Source organism: Zootoca vivipara, chromosome 3 (genome assembly GCF_965207765.1).
Source record: "Zootoca vivipara chromosome 3, rZooViv2.hap1.1, whole genome shotgun sequence".
NCBI lineage: Eukaryota > Metazoa > Chordata > Lepidosauria > Squamata > Lacertidae > Zootoca > Zootoca vivipara.
The window spans coordinates 111,014,759-111,034,122 of record NC_142586.1 but is presented as its reverse complement, the minus strand read 5'-3'; positions in this window follow the sequence as shown (position 1 = coordinate 111,034,122).

Genomic DNA, 19,364 nt, shown 5'->3' with positions numbered 1-19,364 from the left:
GACCACAATACTTCAAGGACTGCCTCTCATATGAACCATTAAAATCAGTGATAGGATTTCCCTGGTGCTCATTTATCATTCCCAGTTGCAAAGGTATACCTGATCTCCCCTCTTCCCTGCATATATTTTTGTGTGTTGCTCTAGATTTATTTGCTATTTCACACTCGTCTCCATGAAATCTGTTTAAATTGGTGGCATTAGCCAGGAGCCCAGTTGTGTGATTGAATGTAATGATACTAACAAGACCTGCCCTGCACATTGGCTACCCTGCTAATAGCCCTGGTCTTCCCTAAATTCTTGGCACACCACAAAACTTTTTTTTGGCTTTCTTTTATTTATTTGTCGTACTTTAAGGCTCTAGGTGGTTCACACGGCATGTTAAAAACTCCGTGCTAAGTTTATTAATAAAGCCATCATTAAAAATAGGAATGCCAGCACTACAAAAAGGTATAAAACCACACACTCTTCCACACTGTAGACGCCACTTGTGTTATTTGTTGCAAGATACGGAAGAGGCACAGTGGTCACCTTTTCCTGGGCAAACTTTTATTGGTGTAGGTGATTTGGCAGCCCTCTGGTGTTTTGTAGATGTTTCATCAACCAGAACGCAGCGTAAACTCAAATTAAAGACTGTTCTACATGTTATACAATCGGGTGGATAGACTCCAAGTACCAGAGATCGGATTCAGGGTTCCCATGGCAGAAGGTTGCTCAAGTGATGCTACTGCTGGAGGAAGGGTGGGTGGGTGACATCTGCTGATTCTTCCTTCTCTCTGCTTCAGATGGTGGTGGGCCTACAGAGCAGTGCAAGGGGTGGCCTGAGGCACAGAATGCATAGCTGCCAAGTCTCCCACTGAAAAATGCGGGATCAGCAGCAGCGCGGCACCAGAAGTCGCTTCTACGCATGTCCGGACATGCACAGAAGCAACATCCGGTGCTGCTCTGCCCAATTTCCGGTGCCCAGGCATGGGCGGAGCGGCACCGGAAGTCGCTTCTACACATGTCTGGACATATACCATTTCCCATGCCGGTTCGGGCTGATGGGAGTTGTAGTCCAACCAATGGCTTCAATTTAGAAGAAAAGAGATTCCGAGTAAACATCAGGAAACCCATTCTGGCAGTAAGAGCTGTTTGAGAGAGGAACGGTCTCCCTCAGGAGGTTGTGGACTCTCCTCCCTTGGAGGTTTTTAAGCAGAGGTTGGATGGCCATCTGTCAGGGATGCTTTAGCTGAGATTCCTGCATTGCAGGGGGTTGGGCCAGATGACCCTTGGGGTCCCTTCCAACTCTACGATTCTAGCGTGGAAGCCGTGCTACCTATGTCTGGGCACCGGAAATCGGGCGGCACCAAGACCCAAAATGGAGCCTCCCTGGCAGGTAGGAAATCCGGGGGATTTACGGGATTTTTTCCAATCCGGGCTGCCAGCGGGAAACAGTTTAAAATACAGGGGTTTCCCGCGAAAAACGGGAGACTTGGCAGCTATGCAGAATGTAGAGTCGGCAAAAATAACTTTTTGTTGGAAGTGTTACAGTGGGTGGAATTCAACATCATGCTATTATGAAGGCTCTGTCTGCTCAAACATCAGATTCCAGACTGAATGACCTCTCTCCCTCTGTGTGCTGTTACGGGGGTTCTCCCAACTCTCTGAGTCAATTGTGGGGAGTGGGCTGGAGGAGAGAGGGAAAGGGCCCATTGGACAAGTGGAAGCCATGGGCGCCAAGTATGGGGGGGCTGTGGGTGCCTGAGCACCCACAAATAAATTGTGGTTGCTTGGCACCCACACCACAGAGCTCCCACACAACTTCCGAGGTCTCGCAAGGTAACACTGGAAGTAGAGTTCAGAGGTCTCGGAAGGCCTCTGACACCATCTCTGAGGTCTTGTGAGGTCTCTTACGATGTGACATCATGACATCACACATGCTGGGCACTCATAACCTGGGGCCCAAGTTGGCTCCCGTGGTGGAAGCCCTTGCAGAGAGTTTCCATTGACGGGGCTTGTTAACTGAATCCCACCCTCTGGATGCAACCCCTCTAGATGCAATTGGACCCATGAGGCAAATAGCAGATTGGGGTGGTGGTGGTGGTAGAATTCAGGTTGGGTAAATGACACCGTGTGAAAAGGTTAAATCCCCAAAAGGAGTTGACCTCCCCTCTCCCTCGCCGAGGCTGCTATTATTGTTTGTTTATAAAGTGGTGGTTGAATCCTGAGGAAGTCGAATTCTGGACTGTCCCACTTTACAATACTCCAAATGGCAGTACTTCCTCCCTCCTGCCGGTAGCAAACTGGCTTTCTGAAGCCTCCCTCCATTGCATTTCTCACATGCAAGGAGCTTTTGATGTGTGGGAGCATTCAAAAACATGGCAGGTCTCACGGTATTCAGACTTTTGACTTGCTTCCACGTAGCTTGTGCAAGCGTTAGAACTTGTCCGCTCCTGATTAACTATTTGTTGTGATTTATTTTTGTGGAGGTTCAACAACAATAAGCATTCACGCTGCTTTTTTTTTTTTTTGGCGGGGTGTTGACATGCCTTCCCACAAACCATCCATCTATCTCTCACTTTTCCCTGTCACTTTCCCGACAGCAAAAGAACCCGCTGTTGTTCTCCAAAGTGTTGCACCAGATATGCTTCAATTGCACAAATTGCAGTTGCTGGTATGAGATCGAACCCCTCTTGCAAAATACTTGCAGCATAGAGGTGACCTGGCATTTCCAGGAATCACTTTCCATTATGTTTGCTTCTGTGATGAAAGATTTTCCCCAGGCCGTCTTGCACACCTCCAAACGAACCACTGGCTGGGGAGTTGTTCTGCAAACCTCACGAAGGCAGGGAATAAAACAGAAGGAGTGAAATAAGCAGACCAGGATCAGGAGGCTGAAGGACTGGTGTCTGGAGAAGATGGTGAGGGGTGGAATTCCTAGCCCAGATCTCTCCCTATCCTTGTCTAATGGAACAAGAGGTCTTCTTCCATGCATGCCTTCAGTGTTGATATGGAATTACTGTACACCTGGATCCCAATAGATGCTGGATGCATCACATGATGAGGATGTTAAGACCCACTGAGGACCTATTACAGTTGAATGTCTGAGATCCATATAAAAGTCTTGCCTGCAGACAGCAAAACAACCATGCACACACATAAGGGGCAATTCCTGGCCACTTCCCATAGCTGCCAAGTACCCCGTTTTCCCCGGGAAACCCCCGTTTTTACTTACCTTTTCCCGGTGGTCCCCCGTATTACTTCATCTCCCGTTTTTCTCTGTTATTTTCTCCTGCCGTCGGCCATTTTTTTCTTTCCGATTTGCCCTTCTATGGGCACCCAAAATGGCCGCCGCTGGCTTCAAAAGTCGCATCTACGCATGTCCGGAAGTGCATAGACGCGACTTCCGGTGTCGGCGGCGGCCATTTATGGTGCCCATAGATGGGCGGAGCGACACCGGAAGTTGCGTCGACGCACTTCCTGACATGCATACATGCGTACAAGCCGCCGGCGGCCATTTTTTGTGCCCATAGAAGGGCAAAGCGACACCGGAAGTTACATCGACGTAACTTCTGGTGTCACACGGCTGCCGGTCCCAGATTCTGCAGTCCGGGACTTGGAAGGTAAGCCACTTCCCTTCCATTCCAAAGCATCCAGGTATCCTTTACTACTCATCTCTCCTCCTTTAATGAGCTCTTTCCCACAGTTACTAGCTCTACTTGTGTGTTATGGAGTCCGCAGGCCAGACAGCATCCATAACACTTAATGAAACAACTGACAATCTGCTACTTTTTTAATGGAGTACCAAATTGCTTGTCTGAAGGAGCCCTGCTTCACATTGCCTAATGGTTGGGCATTTCCTTAAATCTTTCGTAGTTTGCTTGCTGCATCTTTTCAGCCCAGGATTTAGGGTTCTCCTCTCCTTACGTTTCTTGTTTCAAGAGGCAACCAAAATGGTCAAAGGCCTGGAAACGATGCCTTATGAGGAACGGCTTAGGGAGCTGGGTATGTTTAGCCTGGAGAAGAGAAGATTAAGGGGTGATATGATAGCCATGTTCGAATATATAAAAGGATACCATATAGAGGAGGGAGAAAGGTTGTTTTCTGCTGCTCCAGAGAAGTGGACACAGAGCAATGGATTCAAACTACAAGAAAGAAGATTCCACCTCAACATTAGGAAGAACTTCCTGACAGTAAGAGCTGTTCGGCAGTGGAATTTGCTACCAAGGAGTGTGGTGGAGTCTCCTTCTTTGGAGGTCTTTAAGCAGAGGCTTGACAGACATATGGCAAGAATGCTTTGATGGTGTTTCCTGCTTGGCAGGGGGTTGGACTGGATGGCCCTTGTGGTCCCTTCCAACTCTATGATTCTATGATTCTACGGTCGGGTGGCTGAGGTGTGTGTGTGTGTGTGTGTGTGTGAGAGAGAGAGAGAGAGAGAGAGAGAGAGAGAGAGAGAGAGAGAGAGAGGGAGGGGGAGAAGGCGCCTGTTCGATCCCCTGGAATACAAATGGGTTAATTTGTGGGGTGGATTAGACATCGGGTGCAATATAAGTTTGGTTTGCATTAGCATAATGGTGTCATAAAAATGTAGATTTGGAAGTGGGAATTATGGGTGACATGGCTAATACTGTGCTGCTGTAGCAGGAGTGGGGGACATTTACACTACATTTGACCACCTAAACCATGTCACCCACAAACACATTTTTTCCATTGCACATAAGAGAGAGAGAGAACTGGGAGGATCCTCCTTGCCTGCAAGTGTGATCCATTTATCACACCTGGAATAACACAAATAATAATAATAATAACACAAATAATAAGCTGGAATAACACAAATAATAATAATAATAATAATAATAATAATAATAATAATAATAATAATGGTGACTTTTTTGGGGGTGTGTGTTAAAAAGACAACCCTATTGTTACAGCCTAGTTGATATTTCACATCCTAACACTGCTGCCTCGAGGTAACAGGTTGAGTTGATTACTATTTGTTTGCAATGCTGGGGGAACCTGCAATCACAGAGAACATAAAAGGATTGCAATTAGATCTATTGGCTGAGAGCTGCACTTCCGTGACCCGCTGTAAAGTTCTTAGCGCTATCAAAGAGATAATGCGCAGCTTCAGCGAGCACATCTGGACATAATAATATGGACTAAACTGACGCGGCCACAAAAGGCTACCTCTACCCTCCCTCTAATTGAAAGCAGAAAACAGATCAGGGTTTTATCAGAGTTTATCAACAGAAACAACACATACGTGCTCACGGGAGCATATAAACACACACACACACACACACACACACACACACACACACACAGAAGTCTTAACATATACATCTTTCCAGAAAGGCTTTCCATGCTTCTGCTTATAATGCACCTATGGAACATACAAGTGGCATAGTGTGGGTTGCTAGTGCCCGGGGCCATGTGGCGGAGGGGAAAGGGAGGAAAACAGAGTATGCAAGGACCTAACAGCGTCCAAGTCACCCAGGAGATCACAGCTGCACAGATAAGAAGAGTTGTTCCATTGTCTGGAAAGGTCACTTCCTGGTTCCCATGGAGAAGCTCTTTTCAATGGAGCCCAGCAATGGAAGCGCACAACTGTATTGAGGCAGCACCAGGTGTTGAAATGTTGTACCCCAGGGCAGCCACCCCTGTGTCCCCACCCCACCCCAAGCCATGCCATTGGGATCATACACTCTTGCTCTGCTTTTAGGGATCTGTTTGGCCGCTGGGCTAGATGAGTGTTTTGCCTCACCCAGCAGGGCTCTCCTCGATCACCGAGGTTTGCAAAACTCCTCACACAGCACTTTGCAAGTCCCGACGATGGGCTGGTGATCTGTGTGGGAAATATAGGTTGCCTGATGCCATTGGGATGTCAGGTGATGGGCAGGTGGATGGCTCTGCACATGAGATAAAGCTCTGCCCCCCCCCCGACAGATCCCCAAGTAGGTTCAAGGTGCTGGTTTTGCCATATAAAGCTCTATGCAGGTTGGGGCCAGGATACCCGAAATAGCATCTCGGTCCTATCAATCACTGCACTTTGTAAGTTGGGGTCTTGTGCAGACACAGTCTTATCAGGAGATCCATTCTGTATTGGGTCCTTAGTGTGGGGGCACCTCCCCTGGGGAACTCCTTCCCATGAGATATCAGACAGGCTCTGCCTCTGTTTTCTCTTTGGTGTGTGTTGAAAAAGGCTGTTAAGTAGAGATCTTTTGCAGCCTGCATCTTCATGGAATTGTTTTTAAGGTGCTTTAGTTGTTTCATCGCTTGTCTGTTTGGCGTCTTGGGCAGGGGCGGAGGAAGGGGGGCGGTGGGGACGGTCTGCCCTGGGTGTCTCCACTGAGGACGGTGACAAAATGTTGGGCGGCACTCACTGCGGGGCCTCACATGTGTGCCCGAGCCACGTGTCTCTCCTGGGAGTGATGTGGTGGCTTGGGCGCCTGCAGGCTCCACCCTGTGGAACGCCCTTCCATCAGATGTCAAAGAAAAAAACAGCTACCAGATTTTTAGAAGACATCTGAAGGCAGCCCTGTTTAGGGAGGCTTTTAATGTTTAATAGATTATTTTATTTCATTTTTCTGTTGTAAGCCGCCCGGAGTGGCTGGGGAAACCCAGCCAGATGGGCGGGGTATAAATAGTAAATTATTATTATTATTATTATTATTATTATTATTATTATTATTATTATTATTGGGCCATTGAGTGGGAGGAGGCAGGCAGATTCCTCCGAGGCCCCATGGAGTGTCCAGCTCTGGCCTGCCCACCCCACGGGTGGCTGGCCCCACCCCTGGGCGCATGCCGCCCCGGCGCCCTATCAGCTTGCTCCACTGCTGACATTGGGCTCCTTAATAACAAGGTAAAGGGTAAAGGTAAAGGAACCCCTGGCCATTAGGTCCAGTTGTGACCGACTCTGGGGTTGCGCGCTCATCTCGCATTATTGGCTGAGGGAGCCGGCGTATAGCTTCCAGGTCATGTGGCCAGCATGACAAAGCCAATTCTGGCAAACCAGAGCAGCACATGGTAACACCGTTTACCTTCCCGCTGTAGCGGTTCCTATTTATCTACTTGCATTTTGACATGCTTTCGAACTGCTAGGTTGGCAGGAGCTGGGACCAAGCAACGGGAGCTCACCCCGTCACAGGGATTCGAACCGCTGACCTTCTGATCAGCAAGCCCTAGGCTCAGTGGTTTAACCCACAGCGCCACCTGGGTCCCACCATAATAACAAACAAACAAACAAACAAACAAACAAACATCCAGCTCAACAGGGATGTTGTGGGGATTAAATTAGGAGGAGGGGGAGATCATGGAGCTCCTTAGAGAGAAAGGTGGGCTATAAATGCAGGAAATAAATTCTGGGCTATTTATTTCATTTCATACAATTCACATACCTCTCAAATGTAGGAAAAAGCCCTCGATGCACTTTACAAAAAACACAGAACAATGACATCACCACTAAAAAATTTACAACTGCAATTTAAAATGTACAGAAGTTTAGAACCACAATAGAAATTAAAACTCATCCAAATTTTCCAAACGTCTGGGTTACCTTGTCTAATTAAGAAAGTCTCGTGGTGGACAAGTTGTTCCCGGTATACGGGTTGAAAGCCACTGACACAAACTGACTCGAAGGATTGGTTGTAATAGTGCTACTTCCACACTCTCTGCCCCCTTCTTGTTTTGGGAGGGTGAGCATCAGCCAGAAGCTGATAATTGAAATTTCTTTTAAACAAAAAGAGAGAGAGCTTTTGTCATCAGCCAGCTGGCGACGGGATAAAGGACCGAGCTCAAAAGATGCAATCAAAATTTGACACTGTTTTATTAAACATGTAATAATATCACCAGCCAGGATCCCTTTGGTGGCCAGCAATAACAATGCGATACAATTATTGTTATTATTCATAGCATCATTTGTGCAAAATCATTGCTGAGGACTCGGTGGCTTGCTATGGGATTTCCATAGAAAGAGCTGGCTGAGGCTGGAGGTTATAAGCTGCGGTGTGCCTCAGCCAGAAGATAGAAAGGGTGCAGCTCAGAGGCAGAATCCTAGAAACATAGAGAATAGAATTGTAGAGTTGAAAGGGACCCCGGTTCTTCTAAATAACGTATAAATTTTCCCCATTCTTTATTAAATTTATTATCTTCTTGGTTTCTGATCTTCCTGGTCATTTTCGCCATGTTGGCATAGTGCATCATCTTTATTTACCATTCTTCTGCAGCTGAGGCTCCAATACTTTGGCCACCTCATGAGAAGAGAAGACTCCCTGGAAAAGACCCTGATGTTGGGAAAGATTGAGGGCACAAGGAGAAGGGGATGACAGAGGACGAGATGGTTGGATAGTGTTCTCGACGCCACCAACATGAGTCTGACCAAACTGCGGCTTGGGATTCATCCATCCAGCCTTTCGCATGATGAATTCTGCATATAAGTTAAATAAGCAGGGAGACAATATACAGCCTTGTTGTACTCCTTTCCCAATTTTGAACCAATCAGTTATTCCATGTCCAGTTCTAACTGTAGCTTCTTGTCCCACATAGAGATTTCTTAGGAGACAGATGAGATGATCAGGCACTCCCATTTCTTTAAGAACTTGCCATAGTTCGCTGTGGTCGACAGAGTCAAATGCAATGGAATACGATGTCCAATTCTGGTCGAAAGAGCTAGGTATGTTTAGCCTGGAAAAGAGGAGAGTGAGAGGAGATATAGCCATCTTCAAATATCTCATAGGCTGTCACATGGAAGAGGGAGCAAGCTTGTTTTCTCCTGCTCTGGAGGGTAGGACTCAAATCAATGGCTTCAAGTTACGAGGAAGGAGATTCCGACTAAACATACGGAAAAACTTTATGACAGTGAGAGTTGTTTGACAGTGGAACAGTCTCCCTCAGGAGGTTGTGGACTCTCCTTCCTTGGAGGTCTTTAAGCAAAGGTCGGATGGCCATCTCTCAGGGATGCTTTGGTTGTAATTCCTGCATTGCAAGGGGTTGGACTAGATAACCTTTGGGGTCCCTTCCAACTGTACATTTCTATGATTCTATGACCCAGGTAAGGGAGTCTTCGGCCACAGCGTGGCCCCTTCCTATATCACCTCAGGCGGCAAAATGGGACATCTAGACATCTGAATTTGTGTAGTCTCCTATCCAAAGTCACATGTTCTGCATGTGGGTGTTGCTTAGAAGGGAATGTGGCTCTCAAGTGGAAGAAGGTTTCCCGCTCCTGAGTGAAACTAAAGGTTTTGTGAAAGTGGGAGGTTTAGTGAGGGAGGGAGGTTGTCCCCGTTTAGGTCATCTGAGAAGCAGTTGCAGGCTTGAGGGGTAGCTAGGGAGAGCGGTGGGTGATTTTTGAGGGAACAGGAGGTTCTCAGAACAGAGATAGGAGGAATGGCATAATAATAATAATAATAATAATAATAATAATAATAATAATAATAATAATAATTTATTTATACCCCGCCCATCTGGCTGGGTCTCCCCAGCCACTCTGGGCGGCTTCCAACAGAAAAATACAACACAATAATCTATTAAACATTAAAAGCCTCCCTGAACAGGGCTGCCTTCAGATGTCTTCTAAAAGTCTGGTAGTTGTTTTCCTCTTTGACATCTGTTGGGAGGGCGTTCCACAGGGCAGGCGCCACCACCGAGAAGGCCCTCTGCCTAGTTCCCTGCAACTTGGCTTCTCGCAATGAGGGAACTGCCAGAAGGCCCTCAGTGCTGGACCTCAGTGTCTGGGCAGAATGATGGAGGTGGAGACACTCCTTCAGGTATACCGGACCAAGGCCATTTAGGGCTTTAAAGGTCAGCACCAACACTTTGAATTGTGCTCGGAAACGTACTGGGAGCCAATGTAGATCTTTCAAGACCGGTGTTATGTGGTCTCGGCGGCCTCTCCCAGTCACCAGTCTAGCTGCCGCATTCTGGATTAGTTGTAGTTTCTGAGTCACCTTCAAAGGTAGCCCCACGTAGAGTGCATTGCAGTAGTCCAAGCGGGAGATAACAGATAACTAGAGCATGCACCACTCTGGCGAGACAGTCTGCAGGCAGGTAGGGTCTCAGCCTGCGTACCAGATGGAGCTGATAGACAGCTGCCCTGGACACAGAATTGACCTGCGCCTCCATGGACAACTGCAAGTCCAAAATGACTCCCAGGCTGCGTACCTGGTCTTTCAGGGGCACAGTTACCCCATTCAGAACCAGGGAATCCTCCACACCTGCCCACCTCCTGTCCCCCCCAAACAGTACTTCTGTCTTGTCAGGATTCAACCTCAATCTGTTAGCCGCCAAAAGGGAAAGTGGGAGCATGAATTGCCCTCCCCTCTGCAACTTACTGAGGGACTAGAAACTTGAGAGATGTGGTCCTCGGGGAGGTGCTGAATTCTCCTTGCAGACCATAAGCCGTGGTCTTTTCACCTCTCCCGCAGCTCCGCTGTGGACCTCAGAGAATGACACAGGGTCCGGGCGAAGAAAGGAAAATCACTACAAAGACCTAACCTCGTAACAGAGAGTTTTTGCTAAAAATATACATTCATAATAATATTATTGAGCGGGCATAGATGAAGAAGGCCAGGGAAAATGTAAGCAATAAGAGAGTGAGCAAGGTCAGTGTACTTTGCCCGGGGCTGAGCAATCAATAAGAGCTGGTCAATAACTGCTTTATTACTACACTACCACTTGGAGCAAAATCATTTTTTAAATTAAGAATATATTTTGCAAAACTGAATTAACAATATTGAATATTTTGCTCTTTGATATGACTTGCGTTCTGAATCAAATTATTAAATATGGGAAGGTCCTGCTGATTTAGGTAAGGCATGCATACATAAACACACACAAACACACTTTGCTACAAGGATTTCTTTGAAACTGGTAGAAAAGGGGAAATACACACAAAGGAAATGGCATTTACTTTGGGACTGTGAATACTGAAATATGGAAACGGCCTTTGTTGCATATAATATGGCCACAGGAATATTTATGGGGATTAGCCACCTAGAGCATTTATTACTTGTATTTCACCAATACCACTGACCCTCGGTTAGTTTCGGGGACCACCCCCCATCAAAATGTTGCATTTTTTCTTTTAAACCCCTAAATCACCTGGGACCAGAATATCTGAAGCATTACCTGATTCCACAGGAGACCTAGAGGTCATTGCAAGGGCCTTGCTTCATGCTTCTTATCATACAAAGACTAAGAGATCTGCTTGCCAGGTGCGGGTTGTAAAAGAGCAAACTGAAGCTTAAGAAAAATACGATTGGTGGATGGAACTGTCAGTCGACAATTAGGTTGTGATGTGCAGCCGAAACTTCCACTTAAGATGCAAGTTTGCAGCTTGGGGAGGCGGGGCAAGGACAGGAGAGGTGGTGCTGCTTCTGCACGCCCAGGAAGCAGCAGTGACTGTTGGCGTCTTTCTGTCTCGAGAGACAATGGAGTGTTCCTTTGGAGGTGAAGCCGAACCGCTGTGTTAGCAGCACTGAAGTGATCTCCTGAGGCACAAGCCTTGGCTGTGTGTCTGGAGGTCCTGGGCTGCCCCAGACAACAAGACCTCCCTCTCATCCTCGCTGATGTGGTCCAAAGGAAAGCAGAGCGGAGCCTGTCTTCTTAAGCAGGGGGAGTCCATAACTAGCCAACGGTTTGCAACCCATCGGCTACCATAGCTGCCAAGTCTCCCATTTTCCCCGGGAAATCCCCGTTTTTCCAGCTGTTCCTATCTGAAAAAACGGAATTTTTTTTGTTTTTCCCCGGTTTATTCTGGCGCGGCGGCCATTTTGGAACTGGGCGGAGCATGCCCAGAAGCGACTTTTGATGCTGCTCTGCCCAGTTCCAAAATGGCTGCAGTGCAACTTCTGGCGCGGCGGCCATTTTGGAACTGGGCAAAGCAGCATCAAAAGTCACTTCTGAGCATGCTCCGCCCAGTTCCAAAATGGCGGCACTGCTACTTCCGGTCTGCTATTTCCGGCCCGGTCCCTTATTTCTCTGACAGCAACTTGGCAGGTATGTCGGCTACCCTCACCTCGTTTAGCAGGCCAGTCGAAGCTGTTTTCTGGGGTGTGGTCGCTTCTGCATGCATACAGCTTCTAGGAGACACAGGTGAGAGCAGAGTGCAGGTTGGGGACCAAAGGTGGACAAACCTCACATGTCCCCTGCCAGAGGTACTACCCCTCCCCTAATACCCCATACACCTTGATCCCTAACATGCACTGGAAAAATACTATTGAAGGAAATCAGCCCTGAGTGCTAACTGGAAGGACAGATCGTGAAGCTGAGGCTCCAATACTTTGGCCACCTCACGAGAAGAGAAGACTCCTTGGAAAGACCCTGATGTTGGGAAAGATTGAGGGCACAAGGAGAAGGGGATGACAGAGGACGAGATGGTTGGACAGTATTCTCGAAGCTACGAACATGAGTTTGACCAAACTGCGGGAGGCAGTGGAAGACAGGAGTGCCTGGCATGCTCTGGTCCATGGGGTCACGAAGAGTCAGACACGACTAAACGACTAAACAACAACAAATGACTGCTTCCTCTTCTCGAAAGAACAAATGTGCCAATGGTCATTTGTGCACTAGTAACTTCAGAATGGGCTACTGCAACATATTCCTCGTGAAGCTTCCCCCAAAGGGTGCTCAGCAACTTCAGCTTGTTCAAAATATTGTTGTCTGGGGTGCCTTCTCTGTACTGGCACCAAAATGATAGAACTCCATTGCAAGGGGACATTGCATTACCTCCTCCTTGCTTTTTTTAAAAATGATCTTTATTGTTATAGTGGGACGAGGGTGGTGCTGTGGGTTAAACCACAGAGCCTAGGGCTTGCCGATCAAAAGGTTGGCGGTTCGAATCCCCGCGACAGGGTGAGCTCCCATTGCTCGGTCCCAGCTCCTGCCAACCTAGCAGTTCGAAAGCACGTCAAAGTGCAAGTAGATAAATAGGTACCACTCCGGTGGGAAGGTAAACAGCGTTTCCGTGTGCTGCTCTGGTTCGCCAGAAGCGGCTTTGTCATGCTGGCCACATGACCTGGAAGATTTACGCCAGCTCCCTCGGCCAATAACGCGAGATGAGCGCCGCAACCCCAGAGTTGGTCACGAGTCACAACTGGACCTAATGGTCAGGGGTTCCTTTACCTTTACCTTTACCTCGGGTTAAGAACTTAATTCATTCTGGAGGTCTGTTCTTAACCTGAAACTGTTCTTAACCTGAAGCACCACTTTAGCTAATGGGGCCTTCTGCTGCCGCCGTGCTACCAGAGCATGATTTCTGTTCTCATCCTGAAGCAAAGTTCTTAACCCGAGGTACTATTTCTAGGTGGGCAGAGTCTGTAACCTGAAGCTTCTGTAACCCGAGGTACCACTGTACATCAATTTACATAGAACTTAACAAATACATTACATTACATATAATACATACCCTACATATCTGACGTATACACCACATATATTTTACTTCCAACTCTTCTCTTTATACTTTGTTTCCAAACTTAACTCTATATGCATATCATATTAGTTATTTTACTTTTCCTTTATGTTTATCTAATCAGATTTACTATACCTTCCCTCTATTTTCAAGATTTAGTCTGTATCTGCCAGGAGGCTTGCATTGTCCATATAATTTTTAAGATATTCTTTGAAGATTCGCCATTCTTTACTAACTTTTTAAATAGTATTTCCTCTTACTCTCCCTGCCTCCTCCTTGCTAATGCAACCACCCAACAGGCAGATTTTAGATCCTGGCAAATTTTCAAGCAGGATTTATTGTCGACACATAGAGGACTAGTTATTATATTAGGTTTTTTATTTTTATTTTTTTAAAAAACCACACTGTTTCCCCTTGAAATGGCACACATTGTTGTTACCTTGTGATTTTTAACGTTTTTTTGTTTGCTGCCATGGAAGCCTCTAGGCTGGATAGGTGCGAACAATATATTTTGATAAAATTAGGTTAAGTGTACTCAACAAAATAGGAAGGGAAACGGTGGCTGGGATCCAGCGAAGGAAGAAGTGCTGGAGGTGGGGAGTGAGCAGGATAATCGGAAGGGCTGTAGCTGACAGCCAGCAGAGGCGGATTTCGGGGAGTGGGACCAGGTCCCCTGCACTGGGCGCAGAGCTGGGCGGGCACCACAGGGGGCGCCACAACAAAGACAGACAATGGAAGGTGAGAGGCAGTGGGGAGCATGCCAAATTTTGGCATTCCACAGGGCGCTGCTGAAATTTCAAAGCCCAAAGTCTGCCACTGCTGCCAGAGCCCAGTAGGGTTGGGAGAACCCTCAGTCTGAAATGCTGGACAGCTGCTGCCAGTCAGAGTAGGCGATACTGACCTAAATGAGCCAATGGTCTGCCTGGGTGTAAGGCAGCTGCCTATATTCCAATGCCTTTGGGGAAGAGTTGCAACCAGTGGCCGGGCATCTCTTTTGCATGAAGAAGGCCCCATGTTTAATACGAACCTCCCTGAGATAGGAACCGCCCTGAGGTATTCGGATGAAGGGCCATATATAAATTTAAAATAGAATTATAGACTTGGAAGGGACCCTGAGGATCATCTAGTCCAACCCCCTGCAATGCAGGAATCTCAACTAAAGCATCCATGATGGACGGTCATCCAATCTCTGCTTAAAAACCTCCAAGGAAGGAGAGTCCACAACCTCACGAGGGAGACCATTTCCCTGTCTTACTGTCAGAAAGTTCTTCCTGATGTTGAGCGGAAATCACCTTTCTTGCAACTTGAAAGTATTGGTTCAAGTCCTGCCCTCCAGAGCAGGAGAAAACAAGCTTGCTCCATTGGCCGGATGTTTCAGATCCTTTGAACTACAACTCCTATCACCCTTGGCCTTGCTCACTGGGGCCGATGGGAGTTGTAGTCCAACAATACTTGGAGGTTAGCACCAGGCTGGGGAAATCTGACGTCAACAGTATTCCCCTAGTTGCAGCCATCTGCCTTGGCCTAAGGCAGCTTTCCAGCCTCCTCCTGTGGAATTGCTGGGCCTCAGCACTCATTGCATTTAAGGAATTGGATTCTGCCGTATCGGAAACTCAGCACAGTCAGACTGGAAGCATCCTGGACAAAGAAAAGCCACAGTGGGCTAAGAGCGTTCTGGGCAGGGCTGGGAAGGAAAGACAAGAAGGGGAAGGGGGAAAAAATCCCTTTGTTAATTGATCGGCATGTCTGGCGAGGCAAGGCCAGCTGGGACATGTCAGGGGAGACTTGATCTGCAAGCCTGAGTAAAATGGAGACACCTGGGAGAGGCTGGAGTGGTGTCTATAGAAAGCCGGCTCTTCATACTTTCCAGTGTGAAAGGGCATGGCTGGGAGCAGGAGGGCGATTCCTCCGCCCTGCCGCCTCTCCTGAACTCACCATTGTTAATGTGAGCCAGCTGCTTGCATGAGCGTCGCTGGCGATCGGGACAGGGTTGCCCTCTGTTGGCTCAGTCAACTCAGAGCCCGGCAGGAACAACACCCAGCAGCAGGGAGCGGCGCAGGATTGGCTCTCTGCAATCACCTGGCTGCTAGGCTTTCTCAGCCGGCCAAGGATCTCCACCCATTCACACGGATTCCACGGTTGGAGGCAGCAAGTGCTCCAGAATACCAGCTTCAGGGGATCACTGGTGAGGAGAGTTGCTGTCGTGCTCAGGTCCTGATTGCAGGCTTCTCGGGGGCATCCGATTGGCTCCTGTGAGAGCAGGATGTTGGACTAGGTGGACCACTGGCCTGATCTAGGACACTCTTCTTCTCATGCCATCAAATCACCAGTGTGAGCAGACCCAACCGACTTGCAGGAGTGCCAGCTTGCTTTTCCAGTCCTCAACAACCTGCAGAATATTCCGTAGCATAATACCTTGTTGCAGTGAGTTCCATAAGTTATGTGCTCTACAAATAAACACTTCCTTCCCCCTTGTATGTCCTAAATCTTTCAGTGATTGTGCATGCTAGAGTTACCTGCCAAACTGGCAGGCTCCATCCCCAAACCTGTGACAGTGTGACCTTCTCGGCCTCATCATCCACCTCTCCAGAATTTCCCCAGGCCACACCCCTCCAGAATTTCCCCAGACCACATTCTTGACTGTCCCTCCCCAAGCACCTTGAACTAATGTTTCTTGCTAGCCTATATGGACCTCTGACTTTGGGCTGTCTGGAGTGTAAAGGTAAAGGACCCCTGACCATTAGGTCCAGCCATGACCGACTCTGGGGTTGCGGCACTCATCTCGTGTTATTGGCCAAGGGAGCCAGCGTACAGCTTCCAGGCCATGTGGCCAGCATGACAAAGCCGCTTCTGGTGAACCAGAGCAGCACACGGAAACATCTGGAGTGTACCCTCTTGTAAAAACACAGAAGTAAGCACAATTGCCATGCCCAATATTTTTAGTTCTGGGCCTTCCCATCACCGGCAAGCAACACCCTCTAGGTTCCCCACTCCTGGCGGAGTGATATTTCAGCCCTGCTATCAGCAAACAGGAACTTCCTTCCCTTTTCCAATGCGGAAGCAATGCTGGGTTGCCACATCTCAGGTTGTACTGAAATCAGGCTGTCACTCCCAATTTTAAGTGGCCTTAAATCTCTCTCTGCAAGCGGCAGTTAGCACCGCATTATGCAAACTGTTGATCTGCCTCAAACATAACCAGGTAGGACAGGACTGAGTGGCAGACAAGACTCGCCGCTTACAGCGGGCGAGACACAGAGGTCAACTGGCGCTTCGCATTGCAACTGGCAGCGTCCTCTAAGTGCCTCCAGAAATATGCTGACCTCCTGTGGAACTTAATCAAGGGGAAAGGCAGAGGCAATAGGCCCTTAGCTAAAGCTGAAATGGTTAGAGGCCCCACATTAAAGACAACGTTTGTTAACTAGCAAAATTATGGTGGTTGGTCAGCTAGCTCCAGCTGCTGGTAGGCTTTCCAGAAGCTTCTGTGGGAATCCAGATGCTGGCTAGATGGACCTAGGAAGAATATCCTCACGGACTTACTTCGCCCCCTAAAGATTCTTGAGGCAAAGTGTCGGCAAAAGGAAGTTATAGCCCAAGAGTCAGTTCAGTAGCCTCAGCTTTTGTAGTTGGAGTCAGTCCATGCCCTGCTCTCCCAGGCCACGTGGGAAAAGACCTGCAAGGCAGGGAGCAGGTCATCGAGGACTTACCGCCAAGTCGGCTTAAATGAATCTGCCTTTTATTGCGTCAAACCATTGGCCCACCTGGCCCAGTATTGCCTGCTTTGACTGGCAGCAGCTCTCCAGGCTCTCAAGCAAGAGAACTTCCCTGCCATCTGCTAGAGGAGATGCTGGGAGTCCCAGGTGGGATCTTCTGCATGCAACGCATGCACTCTGCCATTGAGCTATGCTCCTCCCTGACTTTGGTGACTCCAATAATGATGAAGAACACCAACTCAATTCTAAGCAAATCTACCTTTTGAGCCACACAGCCTTAGACTTTGAAGTCAACAAGCAGTGGAAGCTTGGCAAAAACAAGAATGGCTAAAAACATAGAAGGATAATTAGAATATAATAAAATATGGATAGAATAAAAAATGTATGCATATACAAAATCTGTTTATTCACACTTTCTGTTTATAAATGTTTACACTTTTGCATAAAGTGGGCTGCATTTTCCGGTAACTGTTTAACTCCTTTGTGCCACATCATCTCCAATGAATGCAAGAAGTCTTCATTCATACATTTACCCCATGATGCAATTGCCATTCCTGTATCATTTACATTTCATTGATTGACTTTCTCTCCCACCTTTTTTTCTGAATCCCTGTTTCCACCTGTTCCCAGTTTCATCTGCTTTCAAATCCCACCCCCCGCCACGATTCTGTTTTATTTGTCCATGTTATTTTTGCGTACCTTATTTTTGCGTACTCTCTTTTTAAAATTGAAATGCTTTAAAATATAACAACAGATAAAAAACCCAAACAAACCTGGAACTGATAGCCACGTTGGTCTGATAGGGTTACATTTTTCAGGTCGGCATAAATATCTTCTGGTCAGTTATTCGCCTTGCTGGGAGAAGATGCCATACGTTTAAATGGGAAAGTCACATGTTCTGAAAACTGTATCCCAAAGAAAATTAAACAACTTTTCCATGTGTGTGTGTGTGTGTGGCAGAGAGAGAGAGAGAGAGAGAGAGAGAGAGAGAGAGAGAGAGAGAGAGAGAGAGAGAGAGAGAGAGAGAGAGAGAGAGAGAACATCTATTGATCTATAGATTATTTCATTCCATTCCTTTGGCCGAAAGGGACACAATGGGAGAGAGAAAGACAGGGGGAGGGGGGAGGCAGATGAAGAAAGGGGACTGGCTTCTTCTACGAGGACTAACTTCACTTTAGGCATCATTTCCTTGGCTTTCAATTAGTGCCAGAGTGAATGGACACCTGGGATTCTTGAAGGCCCCAATTAGTATTTCCAGAAGTACAATGCTGGGAGGGGGGAGGGGAGGAAACTTGACCTTTGGGGGCCTCTCGGAGGGGGGAGGGGGGAGCCTCCCTTTCATTTCATTTCGTTAAAATCGTGAATGAGGTTGTGACTCACTTCGGGTCAAGAAAGCCCTACCTGTTTTGTTGTTCCCGCGAGCAGGTGTTATGTGAGAACAAGCAGGTGTTTGTAGGCTCCTAACCTTGACGAAGGGCCATTGACCCTGCTCTTTTCCTTGTGACTCATCTTTCCTCGAAAAGGGCTGGGCTGGGTTTCTTTCTTTTTGTGTGCGCATGGAAGAGTCCCAAGACAATTATCCTCAACACGCAAAAGCAACGCTCTTTATGGCCCGCTATTCAGGCTCACTCTGGCAAAGGGAGGGTGATCTCTCCTCTCTCTTTCTCTCTTTTTTGCTGACAGATGTCTGTCTCATCTCGAGCTCAGCTGAGATGGCCCACAGTTATTCACGAACATTTTTAGCCTTGTCAAAAAAGCAAAACAAAGCCTCGCTGTTTCAGTTTTATTTAGGCACACCTTGCAAACATGTTTGCTTATTCCTTCTCATTTGGGGATGGGAAAGAATTCTCATTAAGTTTGCATTGAAAGGCAAACTTGCCTAATTTGTGCTTCCCCCAAATTGAAGATCCTCCAAAATGTGTACTTCTTTGAATTTTGCAGTGCAGTTCTCCAGCCAAGCAATATGTAGAAAACGGCATATTCCGAGGTAAAGTGTGCATGTAAGCGACACACAAAAATGCACTCTATTAGGGAGAATTGCTTTGCAGGAAAAGGTGCATATTTGTAGAAATTTCGCACTAGAACACTGATGAATTTCCAGGAGGACTGAATAAAAAATCAAACTGAAGTGGAAATGCGGAGAACATTACTTCCAAATTCTCAAACGTCCTTCATAATATTATCACAGTGACTGGTTGCATGGAGTTGCACTTAATGTGATGGGACTTGCTTCTGAGTAAACATCATTAGGACTGTTTTGTTTT